At 52.0% G+C, this 18,608-nt stretch overlaps 1 protein-coding gene and 1 long non-coding RNA gene across 2 annotated transcripts in view; one reads left to right on the top strand and one right to left on the bottom strand.

The window, feature by feature from the left end:
* UBTD1 (ubiquitin domain containing 1) overlaps positions 1–18,608 on the top strand; it is a 53,404-nt gene that overhangs the window by 25,196 nt on the left and 9,600 nt on the right. The window lies entirely within an intron of this gene.
* Positions 1,604–17,594, bottom strand: LOC125085113 (uncharacterized). Its single transcript, XR_007122778.1, has 3 exons — positions 17,368–17,594; positions 15,811–15,909; positions 1,604–1,906 (listed from the first exon to the last, which is right to left on the bottom strand). It is a non-coding gene; the product is annotated as an uncharacterized LOC125085113 (long non-coding RNA).

The raw sequence follows: 18,608 nt of genomic DNA on the forward strand, positions 1-18,608 counted from the left end.
AGCACTTGCTCGCTTGCACTCTCTCAAATAAATAAAGAAGCACGTGATATATCTTTACTGACCTGTGCATCGTTTGTCTCTCCCACTGGAGTGTAAGCTCCATGAGGGCAAGGACTTTTCGGAGAGTGCCTGGTAAATAGGTACTCAGGCATTTGTTGAATGAATAAATCAATACACAAAAACGTGTACTGTGGATCCAATTTTGGAAACCTTGATTTCCACACTAAGGAGATTGACTTTTATTTTGTAGGCAGTGAGGAACAATGGAAAGTTCTTGAGCAGGGGAATAACGTGCTGAGAAAGTTAGTGGCAACAGCAGAAAGTTAGGTTGGAGCAGGGAGAGCGTGCCACTTGCCCGGCCTAGCCCAGCTCCAGAGCAACCTAACCATCAGTCTGATGCCCTGTTTGTGCAGTCTTAAAGCCTGTTCCTGGACATAGTCATTTTGTTTGGGCCATGCAGAAGATTTAGTCCTTAGCAATGGGGTGCATGAGAACTGACTGCTGCCTTTCTTTTTGGGGGCCAGAGAGGGTCTAACAAGCACTATTGTGCACTGCTGGAGGAAGTGAAAATTGTTATGGTCTTTCTGGAAAGCAATTTGGCAATAGACACCAAGAACCTTAAAAATATCCCTACCTTTGACCTAGAAATTCTACCACGAGGACTTCGTCATAGGGAAATGAGTCAAGTGTGTGCAAAGCTGTATGTATGCAGAATTTCATCCTAGTGTGAAAAAATAGAAATAATCTAAATGTGTATAACTCAAGTACCTCTCAAATCCGCCCCTCTCCTCTCCATCCCCGCTAAAACTGCCTGCTACATAAGAGACACTCAACAAAGCCCAAGTGCAGATCCTTATTTTCTCCCCTCTGCTAACGTAGCAGAGTGGTCCTCCTGCCTCCAGTCTAGACCCCTGAGACCCACCCTATGCACATGTTCCAGAAAGAGCTGTCACAACTTCTGCTCCACATTTTCACGGGCCTGCCATCTCTCAGGGGCTAATATCCACACTGTCTCACTGGCCTAATGGCCCTCCGTGACCTGCCCACTTCCCACCTTGCATGGTGCATTCTACCGGCACTGTTCATGGTTTCCAGACCCTGCCTACCTCTGATGTCTTGCTAATATTGTTTCCTCCACCTGGCTCACCCCTGCTCATGCTTTCAATTCAGAGCAGACTTTAGGACCTGCCACAGGTCTTACCTGCTGGGTGAGACCCATCTCCTGTGTCCCCATGAGCCTCTGTAGAGTGTGGCCCTTACATTTGTGCATTGGTTTCTCTTATCTCCTTACATCTCTCTCTTAGTAGCTCTTACTTTGAGACCTGTCTCATTGACTTTGTTTCCTTGTTCCCCATGTTGGGGTCTGTGCATAGGAGAAGCTCCACTCATGTTTCTTGAATGAATGAATGAATGAGTGAATGAATGATGCAGCCTTCTGTTAGAAAGAAATGTATCCTGTACAGTGCCCAGCAAATAGTGAGTGCTCAATGAATATTTATTGATCTTTTTTTTTTTTTTAAGATTTTGTTTATTTGACAGAGAGAGACACAGAGAGAGACAGAGGGAACACAAGCAGGGGGAGTGGGAGAGGGAGAAGCAGGCTTCCCGCTGAGTGGGGACCCCCCCCCCCCGATGTGGGGCTCAATCCTAGGACCTTGGGATTATGACCTGAGCCAAAGGTAGATGCTTAACAACTGAGCCTAACAACTGAGCCCCCCAGGCGCCTCTGTTGAATGTTTCTACATGTCAGTGGAGTGTTTTGAAGTGTCTTGTTTGTTCTGGATTTCCTCTGTTTCCTGAGTTGATCTCCAGGGGTGGAACCTGGGCATCTGCATTTTCATGGAACTTCCACAGGTAAATCTGATGAGCGGAAAGGGTTGCAAACCACTGGAATGGCAGCTGGCATCTGATGAAAATAAAAATAGGATTAGGGACACACTAATGGTGGCGGTGTGGATTGTATACCCTCTGTGGTCCCAGCAGTGTGTTTGTGCATTGAGAAAAATAACGAAAATCTCCTGACATGTTATAGCTGGGTTTTGGGAGACTTAAATTTTTCTTTTATGTTTCTTTTTCTTTTTTCTTTTAAGATTTTATCTATTTATTTGACAGACAGAGAGACAGAGCTAGAGAGGGAGCACAAGCAGGGGGAGTGGGAGAGGGAGAAGCAGGGGGAGTGGGAGAGGGAGAAGCAGGCTTCCCGCTGAGCAGGGAGCCTGATGCGGGGCTCGATCCCAGGACCCTGGGATCATGACCCGAGCTGAAAGCAGACGCTTAACAACTGAGCCACCCAGGTGCCCCTCTTTTTATGTTTCTATTATGTATTTTTCTCCCCACTTAGCACCTGTCACCTTTTAAACCACATAAAAAATGACAAGAAGGGCAGTTGGATAGGGAGCCTTGACTGTGCGATGCTGTGGGTCCTGGGGCCACTCTCTGGGCCACAGCCTTCAGCTGGCTCCTGGGGCTGATTTGGCACCAGGTCCAGAACCTGACCCTTTTTGGCCCTTTCTGCACACCCAGCATTCTGGTGTTCCAAGAAGCTGGTTTCTGGGGACCTTGGAAACCACTGTGGACTATTCCTAGGTGTGAAGTAGACTGCCTTATGGTTTCCAGGCCCCCAGGTGGGGAATGTGATGGGATTTTGGTGAGGATTTGCCACCACAAAGTAGTATCCAGATGGGTCCAGGACAGAAAAGCTGAGCTGAGGTGGGGACAAGGCCAGAAGGGGCATTGTGACAGTGGTGGCTGGGTTGTCAGCGATGGCAGGCAGGAGGTGGGATGGGACAGCCAAGTGGGACACTGAGGGTTGGGGAGCAAGGTAGCAGGGGACTGACCAGGTCAGGGAAAGCGGTAGCCTGAGGGAGCACCCCAAACCAAGGTGCTCTCCGTTTGTGGGGCCGGAGTTGTCCACAGGAGGATATGTGTTTGCCTTTTGTCTAATGCTATCTTTTCCCCAGAAGCTTTTATGAGTCTTTTTCCCTCTTTATGTTCCCCGTCAAGGTGAGTTCTTTCTCCTTTAAAGCCCCATGAGTCCTTGTTCGTTCCTCTTGTGGCCTTCATCACTTTCTGACTTGCTCCTCTTCTTTCTGGGCATGTCCTGGGTCCTCCCAAGGATGGGACAGCATCGTGTGCATCTTTGCAGTCTACATGGGCCATGGTCGGGTCCAGGGAAGACAGTAGACTGTTTTGCATCAGCTTTCCCAGCTGGAAAGGTCAAGGCCAGTGCTAGAGCAGGGAGGCCTCTGCTCCTGGCCTTGGGGCTGGCTCCCGCCTGATGCTGCCCTGGGTCGCCACGGCGACGAGATGCTCACTCACATCCCCGGCTGTGCTGCCACCCTCAGCAGTTCTTAACCTCCGGCTGAGTTGAAACGGAAAGGACGCCTTTTCCAGCAGCAGGGCCTCCCTCCCTGTCTGCTTGGTGGCTATGCTGAAAACAGATCACCCTGCTGCCCCACCCTAGCCCCAGCCTGGCTGCCTGGATCCATGGCAGGGGCGGGGATGGGGAGTTTGGGGTGAAGCAGGTGGTCTCCTCCTAACACATTTATCAGCTGTCTCCTGTCTGCAAGGGAGCCTTCCCAGGGCCTTGCCTTCTTCTGGGTTTTGGCGCCGTGGGAACTTGCTTTTCTCTCAAGCCCTGGGAGGAGGGGTGGAGGATGAGGAGGCTGCTTCTGCCTGGCCTCTCTGGTGGAGCACACCTGAGAGAATGAGGCCTGACCTGTCTTCCCTGCCCCCTGCCAGTCCCCTTCTCCCTCCCCAAGCCTGACTCAGCTCCTGCTTGACACAGATCTTAAGCCCTGGTCAGACTGGTCTCAGGGAGGGCAGGTGGTACGGGCTGGGCCGTGGCTCAGCTGTCCCGGAGCGGGCAGGCCTGCAGCCTTCTTCTCTGGTAAACCCTGCAGGCAGGGCCAGCTGCAACCTTTCCGGGCCACCCAGCTGCTTGCCTTCCTGAGACAAGGGTCTGAGGCCGGCTCCATGAGGAAGTCTGCTGTTTTCTGCCTGGCAGGTTCCTTCCATTGCCTCCCTTTTCCATTCTCACCCTCACCTCTTCCTAGGACACCTGAGCTCTGGTCACCCCACGTGTGATCCATTCCCCCATGTAATCCATTCCCTGGTCGGTGTCGCAGCCTTTATTGCACACCTGTTGTGTATCAGGCACTGGCTAGAGCCCTGGGGCTCCTGAGATGGGTAAGGCCCAGCCCTGCCCTTACAGCCTATTTGCAGTACACCCCCTTCAGAGTGGCTTACCTGGGAGCTTTACTGGATCCAGGATGGCTAGAGTCTTTCTCTAGAGGTGCCTTATGGGTAGAAGGCATCCCCAGTCCTGGCTCAGCCTTATCATGACAAGGATTTTTTATTGCCTTTCCCCATAAGGTTCATAAAGTTTTCCACCAAACCACATTCAAGGAACACACACACATGCACACACACAATTTTTTTTTAAGTCAGTACATGCACAGATACATGGTTCTAGATAGTTTTGCCATAGACCTCTTTGTTTTCAGCATTTTTCAGAGCAAACATTCTCATGTAATTAATTGACTGTAAGGCAGTTTTGCCATAAAAAAATAAAATAACAGGTTGACAGTCTCCTTTCTTCATTGATGAATCAGCTGCCTTCAGCAGAGTTAATCTGTTGAAGCTAGTTGTCAGTTTGGTTTCATTTCTCCATTGATAAAAGTCTCATTTTTATATCATGTAAACCTCAGCTGGCCCTCCTAGTGGCCTATGTGGTGACGAGTAGATGATGTGGGGTCTTAAATAGTGGGTCTTAAAATAGTGGATGATGACAGCTCCGTATACAGACCTGCAAGATGGTTCAGTGATAAACTCACTGGAAGTGTGGACCAGAGTGTAGAGCCAGACTGCACACCAGCCAACCCAGGAAATGGGAGCACAGCGGTTACAGTGACCCAAGCTCGGTTACAAATGTGTTAGCGTTACAGCCTTTGCGTTTCTTCCACATTTCCTGTAGAACTTAGGAACATCTATCAGCACATGTGGGACAGTCTGCCAAGAACAAACAATGGTGTGGAAGGCTTTCACAACACAATACAAAGCTCTGTTATAAATATGCACCCTAGTACAGTTGACCCTGGAACAACGTGGGGGTTTGGGGTGCTGACCCCCTGCATAGTCAGTAATCCACACATAACTCTTGACCCCCCAAAAAACTACTGATTATAACTGCTGTTCACCAGAAGCTTTACTGAAAACATAGTCGATTAACACATTTTCTCTATTATATGTATTATATACTGTGTTCTTGCCATAAAATAAGTTAGAGAAAAGACAACGTTAAGAAAGTCGTAAGGAAGAGCACAGTGTGATATGTGGAAGTGTTGAATCATTATATTGCACACCTGAAACTATGTCACACTCTGTGTTAACTAACTGGAATTAAAATAAGAACTTACGGACGCCTGGGTGGCTCAGTTAGTTAAGCGTCTGCCTTTGGCTCTGGTCATGATCTTGGGGTCCTGGGATCAAGCCCCACATCAGGCTCCCTGCTCAGTGGGAAGTCTGCCTCTCCCTCTTCCTCTGCCTCTCCGCCCAGCTCCTGCTCTCTCTCTGTCTCTCTCTCTCTCAAATAAATAAAATCTTTGTTAAAAAAAAAAACCTTAAAAAAAGAAAATCATAAGAAAGAGAAAATCCATTTACAGTACTGCACCACACACACACACACCCAGCGTATGAGTGGACCTGTGCAATTCAAACCCATGTTGTTCAAGGGTCAACTGTATTTGGACCTTGATACCTCTCTTAATGACGGAAGAAACTTCAGTTTTATTTTTTTTTTAAGATTTTATTTATTTTATTTAACAGAGAGAGAGAGAGAGAGAGAGAGGCAGGCAGAGAGAGGGGGGGGGGAAGCAGGCTCCCCGCTGAGCAGAGAGCCCGATGCGGGGTTCGATCCCAGGACTCTGGGATCATGACCTGAGCTGAAGGCAGAGGCTTTAACCCACTGAGCCACCCAGGCGCCCAACTTCAGTTTTTTTTTAAAAAAGCATAATACTATGAACAAAAGACTTTGAAGACAAGTGATTAGGTATAATCCATAATATGAAATCAATTATTTGCATAGTATTGCCATGAATCTACACACCTTTTTTTAAAAAAAGATTTTATTTTTTTGATAGAGAGATAAAGAGCACAATAGGCAGAGCGGCAGGCAAAGGGAGAGGGAGAAGCAGGCTCCCCGTTGAGCATCGAGCCCGGTGCTGGGCTGGATCCCACGGCCCTGGGATCATGACCTGAGCTGAAGGCAGACGCTTAATGGAGTGAGCCCCCCAGGCGCCTCTCTACACACATTTTGAATGTATGAAAATATTTTGTATTTCACAGTATAGTCTTTTTAATTTTCTTACTCGTTTTTTGTGTTCTGTGATGTCCTTTTTAATGAATGTCCCTTTTTAAAATTTTCATGACTTTATCTTTTACAGCAAAATTGCCTGATGGCAATTTTATTAATTTTTTCATGTTTCATTATGTCTTTTTTAATGCCCCTCTTTTATTTTTCATTATTTAATCTTGTATGGCCGAATGGCCTTACAACCGGTTAGTTACGTCGTGGAAATGTTTGTGGCAAAAACACTGCAAAGAGGTCTATGGCAGGGGTGCTCGGCGAGAATGCTGGACACACAGGTACATACCCTTGCAAGTAAAACACCCATCACCCCACCCCTCCAGTGGAAAGACCCGTGTACATTCCCCCAGACTTTCCCTTTGCAGATGCTAATCCTGTCTGTATAAATTTGGGCTCATTTCCAGCTGCAGGTTTTCCTGGGAAGCACACAGCCTCTAGGTCTAAGGGCCACCATCTGACCCCTGGCAGGTTTTCTAGACCTAGACTTCTGCCCAGAGCAGAAGTGGTGTTAAGCTCCTAGTCCTCCTTGACAGCTACCCCCTTCCCCACCACTGCCACCAAGTCAGCATTTAAAACACTGTATGGAAAGCCTCAGTTGGCAAGGATGGTGCTGCCCCCTCCTCCACCACTGTTCCCTTGCGGGGAGGAGGACTGTACAGTAGGAAATCTCACCTGGATCTACAGATTGGGGAACTCTGGGTTTTCCCACTCGTTCTTCCTCCCTCTGGCCGTATTTCTTACCTTTGCTCTTGCCGCATCCCTTGGCCTTGAGAAACCAAGTCACAGAGACATCATCACCTTCCAGGTTGAGCAGAATACCTTCTCTGGCATTCTGTCAGCTCGCTATGGACCTCTGGTTTTTATACACTGACCAGTCTTTTCAATTGACAGATATGTCTTAGCCTTTCCTTTTAAAATATATATATAATCTAAATGTCGTTAGAAGTTCTTTTGAGACTCTGGATGGGGCGGAGGGATAATAAAACGTCTCTGTCATGACGAGGTCAGGAGTTGCTCTCCAGTCCCCTAGTGGGGGATGGCACCTAGTGGTGGCACAGATGTTCAGAACCAAAGCCAGCCAGGGGAGAAGGAAACTAAAAAAGAAGAAGGCAGGTAGTCCGATGGGTGCCACAGACTGCGTTTACTTTAGAAGTGACCCCTGCTTACCACACCACAGAGCTGTCAGACATTTATGGAGTCCTGGCTTTGTCAATCAAGAGTGGACACCAATGATGGCTCAGAGGGGCGGTGGGGCGGAGAGCGGGGCTCCCATCAGGGTCCAGGGGATTCCCTGGGCCTCAGCCCGTCTTGCTACCCCACGGCTCCAGATCTGTGAGGCTTCTCTGATTCCACCTGGGACTCCTCTTTCCTCACCCTCTTTGCAAGCCACGCTCACGGTGTTTGTTAGATCTCCTCCATGGAGCCTTAGAGATATGCCCGTTCCCTCCTCTGCGTCCCCACAGACTTCTGAGTCGTGGTTTCTGTCCCTCCCTGCATGTCTGGTGGTCCAGTCCTTCATCCGTTCATGCATTCCTTCACTCACCTAACAGAGGGACCTACTGTGTGTGAGGCGCTGCATGCCACTGTGGGGGGAGAGACAAGGGCGCTGCCTTTGAGCAGCTGACTAATACCGGGGAGACAGGGCGATGAGTAGACAAACCGTGGCAGAATCGGGATAGACACCACTGAGGAGAGAGGAGGCTGTGATGGGGCATAGGGGAGCCCACTTCCATTAGATTATCAGGGAGGGCCTCTCTGAGGAGATGCTGTTTAAACCTCGAGACGTGTTTGAGGTAATTACAGTGTCCTCCTCATTTCCTCAGCTTCCTTGAATTTGGAGCAGGATCTTGAACACAGTGGGTGCTCAGGAATTGTGTTGAAATGGATCTGGGCCGTGACCCTTTTGTCTGGGCCTCACCACCCCGTGAGCCAGTCATCGTTGTCCTTCCCACCTTGGGCTCCCTCCCTCCCACCTCCCGCTGTCATTTGACCGGGAAGAATTGGGTTACCTTGGGGGTGGGGTGGCAGGGTTCTGTGTGTTTGGGTGCGGGCCAGGGAGGGCTGCTTCCGGGCCAACCCCATCAGCATCAGGGGCGGGAGAGAGAGAACCGGGGCTGAAGACTCCACAGACAGCCTGGAGGCTCCGCGTCTGCTGGTCCTCTTGAATCTGGACCCTCCATCCGGGACGCTTCACGTCCCCTGCCACCGCCATTATCCCAGAGGGAAACTGAGGCCCGGAGCTGGGAAGCGCCTCCTCTAGCAGCAGCAGAGTCCAAAGTGGGGCAGTTCACTGTCTGCGGGGGGGTTGGGGGTGGAGGTGGGAAGTCAGAAATGCGGCAGTGAGGGTGAGGCTTGCCCCAGGCCTGCCCTCAGCCAGCTAGAGCCTGCTTATTTCCAGAGTCCTTGTCGCACATGGTCAGAGCTGGAAGCCACCCACCCCTTTGGCAGGTACACAAGAGGCCCCGTCGGTTGGGGTGTCGGTTGGGATGTCGGCTCCCAATATGCTTTCCACATACCTCTGCTCCAGCGTGCAGCAGTTTCCCTGCTTGGCGCTGGGTGTGGGTGGGGGGTTCTTTGAACAGAATTTGCATTTATCACTTATTTATTATGCATGTTTATTTTTTTTAATGTGCCACAGATTGACAGGTTACAAGGGTTTCCTAAATGACACATTCAAGTGTTTTCAAAATAGTGAGCACAAACATAATGTGTCACAAAACCAAACTGGACCGCTGTGCCACATTTGAGCCTGTCTGGTCAGGGACTTGCCAAGGCTCGTCTGCGTGTCCACCGTGCCTCGCACTGGTACATGACTGGGAGAGACCGAGCGGTTCCCATGGGTTCCCCATGGGTTTGTCAGAGTCTCCCCTCCAACTCTGGCAGCATTTTGTACAAAGAATCCTGTAGGTCTCTCATGTGTACACGTGCATGTGTGTCTGCGTGCTCGCGTGCTTACTTTATCTCACGTGTGGTTTGCCTTGCAGTCCTCTGCAGGGGCTGTGAGGTTCTGGAGGGCAGGAGTCTTGCCTTAGCTGTCTTCGTGCCCCTCAGGAGCCCCACACGGGCCTTTCCACAGGGCAGATCTGAATTGAGTCCGAGGGCTAGAAGGCATCCTGAATCCCTTAGTCCAGTCTGCTCGTTTCATAGACAGGTTTCCCAGGTGAGGGGCTGTCCCAGGTCAAGGGGCTGAGGTACGCAATCTTCCTAGCCGCATGGAGAGAGCTGCCCTGGAGGTGAAGGGCACCTGTCCCTGAGAGGCCTGGGGGGCAATGCAGCTGGGAGCCTGGGGTGTGGTGGAGCTGGCAGGGAGGTGCCGGGAGGGGAGGGCACGTGGGCGTTACCCCTACCCCCCACAACAGACCCACTTTACTGGCCTCACGTGGTAAGTGGGCTTCTCTGAAAGCCATTCCCTATTTTCTTTGAAACAGGAGTTTTGCTGCTTAAGAAAGAGCTTCCCTGCAGCTGGCTGAGGAGATCCTCTCCTTGTCTAGTTTGGGGGCCTGTCCTTGTGGCCTGGATGGAGGGTAGTGCTGTGTGGGAGGATGTGGGGGCCCTGCCTCTCGCTGCTCCCCATACAGACACCAGGGCCAGCTCCTAGAGGCTTCTCAGCCACTGTGAGCCCCCTGCCCCCCGGGCCAGTGCCTCTCGGGCATTGCCAACATTGACAGCTGTGGGTGAGGTACCTGGACGGCTCCAAGGCCCTTCCACACAGCCACCCCCCATCGGCACCCCAGAAGGCCAGACACAGCCAGCGCCGTTGCCCATTTTCTCCCCCTCTTCTCCTGAGGGGCCTAGGGCCACCCATCTGGAACCTTCTCTGAGGAAAGGGGAGGGGCATGGAACTTCCAGGGTTGGGATCACTGACTCTTGCTCCAGCAATCTGGATACTGTTACCCTCCTGTAGAGGGGTGAGGAAACCTTGCTGCTTTGTTGTTGTTGTTGTTCTTCTTCTTCTTAAATTTGTTCTTTATACTTTACAGAACTTCAAATAACTCAGTCTGTGTACAGATTAGGACTCATGGAAATGAAATTAGACCAAAAGCGGTTCATTCATTGATTCATCTTAGAAATGCTTCCTGAGCATCCGCTAGGTTAGCTTCTAAGTTCTGAGCACTTAGGACATACCAGGCCCTTGACATTCAGGAGAGGTGGTAGCTTGTGGGGGCTTCGGAACCAGCCTAGCTGTGTGACCTTCAGGCTAGGCGATTTGATTCTTGGAGGAGCTTAGAAACAGTGTCTGGCATAAGAATTTAATAAATATTAGCCAGGATTGTTATTACCATAGTTGTAACTGCTTATTACCATAGTTATTACCATAGTTCTCATCGTAACTGTAAGGCAGTGACTGTTATTATCCCCATTTTTCAGAGGAGAAGACTGAGGTTCTCAGAGGTAAATAACATGCCCGAGTCCTCCTGTGAATAAGTGGCCTCGCATCTCAGGTCTGGAATCCGAGGCTTTTGGCAGCCCGACTGCACTGCTTCTCCAGCTCTAGGCTAGGGGCCGGGCATTCGGGTGCCAACACTGGCAGGACCAGGTGCTGCCTCGAGGAGCTCACAGCCTGGGGTGGAGGCGGACACGCACACAGGCGGCAGTGAGTGAATTTCCGGATGTAACACGTGGGCTCAAGTCAAGCCAGGCTGGGTGGGAGGCGCAGCAGGACTGGCAGCAATGCCATTCTGGATGCAGAACTGGTCAGGAGTGTCGCCAGCTAGGCCCTCCCACCTGGGCCAGAGGCAGAGCCACCTCTGTGCCTGCCAGCTGTGTGTGTGTGTGTTGCGCCCAGGGGAGACGGCACATGGAATGGGGTCTGAGACAAGCACTGGGCCGGGAACGAGGATCTGAAACCACTCTCTGGATCCTTGCCATGGCCCCAGGGTCCCTGAAACTCAGTGTCTCTTCTGGATATGAGAGTAGTAATGTTTGCGATACAAGGTTGTTGTAAAGATTAAGTGAAAGGATGTGAAAAAAAAAATCTTTTTCTAATCCTAAATCTGGTGCTTAACACCTATTAATAGTCATGGCCACTTTTGAGCTCCTACTTTGGCCTCACACAGTACTAGGAGGTTATAGATAATGTCTTGTTTAATCCTCCATAGTCCTTCAAGACTTGTTGCTTCCATTTTATGGATGTGGAAACTGAGGTCAAGAGGCTCCCATCTATGAGGGCATAGAGTTAAGAGTCAGAACCAGGTCTTCTGATTCCAAAGTTACCTCTCAGGGTACCTGCGTGGCTTAGACATTATGTATCTGCCTTCAGCTCAGGCCATGATCCTGGGGTGCTGGGATCAAGCCCTGTGCTTGATCAGGCTCCGTGCTCAGCAGGGAGCCTACTTCTCCCTTTCCCTCTGCCTGCTGCTCCCCCTACTTGTGCTCTCTCTTTCTCTCTGTTAAATAAAGAAATAAAATCTTAAAAAACAAAAACAAAACAAAGTCACTTTGTTTGGGACACAGAGATGTTCCAAACCTGAGTTCTCTACTTTTCTCAGCCCTGCCCCTTGGGGTAGTAAGCCACTAAACCAACCACGGGAGGGTGTGGCTGTTGGGGCACCAAGCTGAGCAAGGCACTCCTGCCAGGCCAGCCACCCAGGCCTGGAGCTGGTGGTGAGCAGGGATGGAGGGAAGGGCTTTACCTGCCCATGGCCCCTGGTTGTGGTGAGAGCAGCAGGCTCTCCTCCCTGCCAGTCTGGCAAGTAAGTTTTGTCGGCCTGTGAGTCACACAGCACTGATGAGTCAGATTTTTCCTTTCTTCTTGCCCAGAGCAGCTGGGGAGGGGGTGGGAGATCTTCTTAGGAAATAGGACCTCCCTACCTCTGCTCTCCCACTGTCTCCCTTGCCTTGGAGCTGCACATTTTCTATCCAGAAGTCTGTGGCTCAGCCCCGGGGAAAGAGTCCTATGTCTACAGAAGAGGTGTCTGGGTGCTGGCTATGCAGGCATGAGAGACCAGGCTTCCGGCTGAGTAGAGTCAGGAGGGGAGGGCCTCCTTGTTAATAAGGAGAGTGAGATAGCTAGTCCAAGCTGTCTGGGTCCCAAGCCTCTTGTTTTGGCTTTCCCTGTCCCTTCTGCGTGCAAGGGCTTAGGCCATATCCTCTGGACAGTGAAGCCGGGTTTCCCCAGGCACAGGGTCCCCTAAGCTATCCACTTTTTGCCTTATTACCAGTCTGGCTCCAAGCCTTGAAAGGACTGTCCAGATGGTCGGCCTCAGGCAGGCCTGGGGTTCTCCCTGAGCACCCTCCTGCCAGGGCCTCTCAGAGGCCTAATTAAACAATCGGAGCAGCCAGCCAGGCTGGGCAACCTGGTTCCAGATCAGTGCTTTTCAGCCCCGGCCATATATCAGAATCACTGGGAGAGCGCTAAAACCCCCCTGATGCTCAAGCCACGCCCCAGCACAGTCAAATCAGTGACCCAGGCACCCGTGTTTTCCATATACCTGCTGCATTGCCCTCGAGAGCCTGCCCTCCAGCAACGACAGTCGATTTTCAGGGGCAGCGCTGTGCATGGGGAACGTGCACGGGAGGCGGCGTGTGACTCAGAGGTGCTGTGGGATGCTCACGTGCCACGGGGTCAGGGGAGAGGAGCCCGTGGGGCCTGGTGGGAAGAGGGCTGGCCTTCTGCATCCTGAGGGATAGAGGTCGTGACCAGGCAGTGCTCGCTCGGGAAGGAAACCAGGGAGGACACTGGCCTGACAGGGCTGGTGATTCACGGGCTGTAGGGGAGGAAGGGGGAAGAGTGAGTCAGGCACAGCTGCATGCAAGGCCTGAGCCGGGCTTGGGAGAGTGAACGTGCTCAGACGAGTCCTCTGTTGATCCACAAACAGAGCGCTGTGGGGTTGCAGGTCTTGAGCTGAGCCACATGAAGAAGTGAGTGAGCCTTAAAAAGATGGGCTTCCAGATCTCAGGGATGTCGGGCATCTGTGTGTGTGTCACACTTGACCATAGCACTTTGCACAGAAACTGGCCCGAGCATCTCAGTGGCTCTCTAAGGCGCTAAGAGGAGAGGCATTTGAATTTGGCAGGTGTGCTCGGAGAGGTTAAGTGCCATGTCCTGGGTCACACAGCATGGATCATGATAGAGAAGGACCCCGGTCTTCTGACTCCAGGTTCACCCCACTTAAGACACAGACCTAAAAGACAGTAATTTAGGCCCAGCTCCCTCAGGTAAGCTGGACTGTGGGAGAACACTGGGATTGAGAGAATGTAGAGCCACAACCAGGGGGAGGATGGGAGGGGGGCGTCTTTTCTAGCTCCAGCCTCAACAGTCCTGGGCGAACTTGTTACTGTGTTTGCTGTGGAAGCAGAGGGGTCGCTGCTCAGATCAAGGAAAGCAGGACCCCAGAGGGCCTTGGCACTGGGCAGACCTCACTCAGGCCAGTAGGTTAGGTTGGTTGAGGGGATGGTGAACGGGATGGCAGAGAACCCACAGAGAGAGAAACCACAGAAGACGAAAAAGGGATCTTCAGTCCGGGGAGGAGAAAACTACCAGCCCCGTGAAGGAGGTTGTGACTTGTTCTGTGTTGTTCCAGAGAACAGAGCCAATGGATTTGGGGTCAAAAGAATAGCATTAATAATAATAATGGCAAAAACAATTTCAGTGACCATAGTAAGTGTCTGCTCTGTGGCAGGTGTGGTGCTGGCATGTGTGTGTGTGTCTTCAGGTGAGGAGACAAGAACCTGGTGGGCCCGGGTGCTAGGGTGACCACAGCAGAAGTGTTCAGTAGTGGATTTATTACATATAATCTTCTTGACTCTATTAGTTAATTTAATATGTACGCAGGTATCTTTAATCCTCCCAATCTCCCCGAGAAGGAGGATGTCTCCGCTCCCTACTTCTGAGGAGAGGAGACTAGAAAGCTGAAGTCATTTACCCAGAGTCACTGTGCTCATTTATGATGGAGCTGATGTTCAAACCCAGGTCTGTCTGACTCCAAACTCTGGACCTTCAACCTCTGTGTTTCTCTCTTCTGCCTGCTACATAGCTAGTGCTCGGTGAAGGGTGACTGTAAGATCATTAACTTTCTCACCATTCGCCATGTCTCACGATGCAACAGGTTTCCTCTTGGTACCGTGACCGCCTCGTCTCTAGAAGTGCACACAGGCTGAATTGCCACCGGCAGGGGTGTTGTGTGGGATAGGAGTTGGGGGGTCTCCATTACTGAGCCCCCAACCAGCCATGCAAAATTAGCTGTGTTCCTAGAGACCTGGGTGCACAGTTAGGCCACCGTGTCCCGGGAGGGCCCAGCCCTGAGATTCCATTTATCTCTAGTGGGAAATAGAGGGCCGGGCAGACTCCTAACTCCTCCACACCTGCCCCAACGTGTGTTCTGCTTTCTGCTCTCCCACTGGTGTATTGGTCACTCTCAAACTTCTGACATTTCAGTAGTCTAGTTATAACTCTGCTTCCACTGGCAATGGAGTGGTTTGATAGGCAGAATTTGCTTCCCACTCCCACTGTGTGCACACACATGCATGCACACGTGTGTACACACACACAACACACACACACACACGGGGCAAGAGCTGTGCGGCGTGCAACTGTTCACCTCACCTCTCAGAGCCTGTTTCTTGGTCTATAAAACGAAGGGGCTAGGCTGACTGACTTTAAAGTCACTCCTGGCTTCAGGATTCTGCCACACTCTGGGGCACCTGTCCTGATGGAGCAGCACACGTCTGAGCACCTGACACCCAGTGAGAGCGAGTTTCCAGTGTCAGAAGTTGGGCTGTGCCATTTGGCCTCCAGGCATCTGGCTGCCAAGCCCGTGTGGACCCTCCTTGCCAGCAGGCCTGTGGAAAGCACAGCGGCAGAGTTGACCTGTCTCTCTTCCCTGGGGTCCCAAGGTTGCCAGGGGACCTGGCCAGAATACCGGAGACCTTTCTAGCAACCTCTGGAGAGTTTTGGTTTTATTTATTAGCCACTATCCTCCCTCTCCTGCCCCAAGGAAAGTGCTGACCCTTGGCTCTGCAGCCGCCCAGGGAAACAGGTATACATGGAGCGCACTCTCTGTTCCTGTCAGACGTGACCTCATTTAACCATCCCCCATCTTCCTGCACCGTGAGGGAGAGACCAGGAGTTTACGACAGACAGCAAGAGTTTTCCAAGTTTTCAAAATCACAGCAGCTTGATGGGGGGGAAAGGATAGTAACCTTTCATTCTCTTAATTGCATAGTGGTAATAAGCATTATTGACTTGGCGTGGTTGCTAATTACAACAGTCCTGCCTTTTAAGCATGGGACGGAGTGGTGTCTGTGATCCTTACAGCAATCCCGCGAGATGGAGGTTACGTCCTCTTTCCAGATGGGAACGCTGAGGTTAGAATAGTGAGGTTGTCCTCCTGTGCTCGCACAGGCAGCCAGTGGCTGAAGCAACACCCCAGCCCCATATCTGAAGCCCGGATGTAAGTGAGTAGCCGCATTGTAGAGAGAAGGTTTGTGAGTGTGTCTCTTACCTCATAATTCTCTATGAACTGGGTTTCCAGAAAACACATGCAATCAGGGCTGCTCCTAGAGCTGGTAGCAGTGGAACCATTCACGTTCAGGCCAGGACTCTGGTGCACCAGAAACAGGCATCAGTACGTGATGAAGGTGGGAATATATTCACTACAGGAAGGGAACTGGCTGGGAGCGTGGTGGGGGGTGGGGAATGGTCGTCGTTGTTTCAAATTCATATGAATCTAAAACAAGGAGAAGTACAGTGATTTCCCAAATACTCAAATGTTTAACTGTACTTGTGAATCCCAGCCAGCCTCAGAAAAGGAACTGTTGGTTGGGTGGCATGTTAGATCCCAGGGTAGACCCTGAGGGTTTGGGAGTTCTGTTTGTAGTTGAGATCAGACAACCCAGGAGTTTCTCAGGAGGGAATGGAACGGGATGGGGTTGGGGGAGGGATGGTTGGGGCAGGGGAAGAGTTGGTCAGTGCCTGGCCCTGGGAGGCTACCTTTCACCCTGCCTGGCCACATGCAATGGGGAGCCCTGGGCTGGAGGCACAAGGCAGTGTAGATGAGGGTCCTGCTCCCCCTAAGCTCACCCCAGTAAATGTGTCCTTTGTGTGCAAACATGTACGTTCCCTGCGGTTATGTGTGCCCCCCTTGTCCACACCCACTGCCCAAGCAGGGGGCCTCCAGGCAGGTTTATTTTTCTTGGCCGCACTTTCGTCTCTCCAGTTGCCAGGAAGGTTCCAGGCCCTCACTGGTCATGGTTTCTGACATCCAGCCCTTCTTCCTCCAACGGTTTCCTCTCTCTGCACCTCAGGAACTGGTTTGTTCCCTCCTGGACTCCCCCGTCTGCCACCCCCTTTCTTCCTAACTAACTCTCTTGCCTACGGGAATTTCTTCCAGACTGCTCCATCTGCTCCCCCATCTCAGATCCTGCCTCTCCGCTCTCCAGCTCCCCCTCCCCCAGCTTTTCCTAAACCGCCTGCTTGCTCACTGGGCAAACAGTTCTTGAGGCCGGCTGCACGCCAGACCCCGGGCCTGCCCCAGGACTCCAGGGATGAACTGGAGGTGGTCCCAGTTGGGCGGGGCAGGGGGGGGACCAGACAGGATCATCACAGAGAACTGCAGGGCCCGGCGTCACCACAGAGCCCGGTACAGGGCTCCCAGAGGAGCCTTGGTTCCTTCATTCCTGCCGGGACCACCTGGGACCTGCATGACCCGAGTGGCAATACAGTTTAGGAAGCCTGGCCTGTCACTTAGCAACTGGCTCCACCCTCTTCCCTCCCTGAACCCTGGAGCAGGGCCTGAGGGAATGAATGGGGAGGAAGGGCCCGTGCTGGGGAGGCCCCAGCTAGCAGAGCTGGGCTAGCACTTTCCCTTGGAAGGTTACTGGCTCGGAGGGTCATCCTGGGCTAAGTCTAACTAAAAATACCACGCTTCCTGAAGGGATTACCTGGGCCCCCCTTCCCCTGCCTACTCCCTTCCCCAGCGGGGCTGATCCTTCTTTTGGAGCCCAATGTTCTTTCTGACCTGCTGTCCCTCCACCAGATGCCATACTTGACCCCATCTCACCAGCTCCCTTCGTCCCAGCTGTGACTACCAGGGTGGGAGGGGAAGAGGAGGTCATCAAGTCTGCAGCCTGACCGAAGGGCCCTTGCAGCCCCAGATGTTAGGACAGGGAGGCCCTTGTCCCTGCCTCCTTCTTCTGCCCAGAGCCTCATCTCTCACACCAGCTGGAGCAAGCCCAGACTTGTCACATAATCAGTACTCAGAGGAGGACACTGTTGGCTCTATCCCTGGAGTAGGGGCCTGGGGATGGAGCTTGGTAACCGAGTGTGGAAAGAGAGCTTGGGGACTGTCGAAGGTATAAATAGGGCCGTCTCCTGGCTTGGGTGGACCGACTGTCCTGGGAAATCTCTGGTTCCCTTGGCTGGCCTCAGACTTGGTGTCACTTCCCAGTGACTCAGTTGTACCAGTCCCCAAAGCCGCAATAAGGACCTCTTGAGGTATGATATCAAGAGGCAAAGGGACTGCCCAGCTTCTCTCTCATGCAGACCTTTCCCCTGCCTGCCCCGCCTGCCCACAGCTGCTCTCAGCGGTGATTCCTTCAGCAGATTCCCCACCCCGTTCACTGGGCGTTCATCAGCTCCAACTTTAACTCGGTAGACACTTGCTGAAAACCTGCACCAGGCCAGCATGCTATGAGGCCATGGGGTGTTCAGCGGAATGCAGTCAGGGCCGGTTGTCCTTCTGTAGGTTCTTGAGAATCACCTCTTGGGCATCGTCATTCTGAATTAAGCAGGGGAGGCAGGTGGTAGTAGTGTGCACACATGCACGGACTCAGAGAGGCACACTAGCTTCAAGTAAATTGCAAAGGACTTCTGCTGTTCTCTCCCACTCATTATAGTGCCCTCCCTTGCGGGTGGGATCGCCAGACACCTTTCATTATGAGACCAAACCATAGCGTCCACCACCGTTCTCCTCCCCCAACCCAGACACTGTGCCCTCCTGCTCTTCTCCCTCTTTCCTCTCCAGGTCAGCTGTCAACAGCAACTTCGGAGGGGAGCCATTGAACTCACCTATGTTAAGGTGTGGAGGAGCCATTCCATATCTGTCGGCTGTGTTTACAAGTGGAGTTCTTCTTTCAGAATCAAGTACATAGCCCAGCCTGTCCCTTGTGATTCTGGTTCAGTGGGTCCGCTGGAGTGGGTGGGCGCTGGCGTCTGCCTTTCTAACCAGCAGCTCAGGAGATCCTAGCACAGGTGGTACGTTGGACAACCCTTTGAGACTCCAGCTTTGCCGCTGTACTCAGA

This window comes from Lutra lutra, chromosome 14 (genome assembly GCF_902655055.1).
Source record: "Lutra lutra chromosome 14, mLutLut1.2, whole genome shotgun sequence".
Lineage (NCBI taxonomy): Eukaryota > Metazoa > Chordata > Mammalia > Carnivora > Mustelidae > Lutra > Lutra lutra.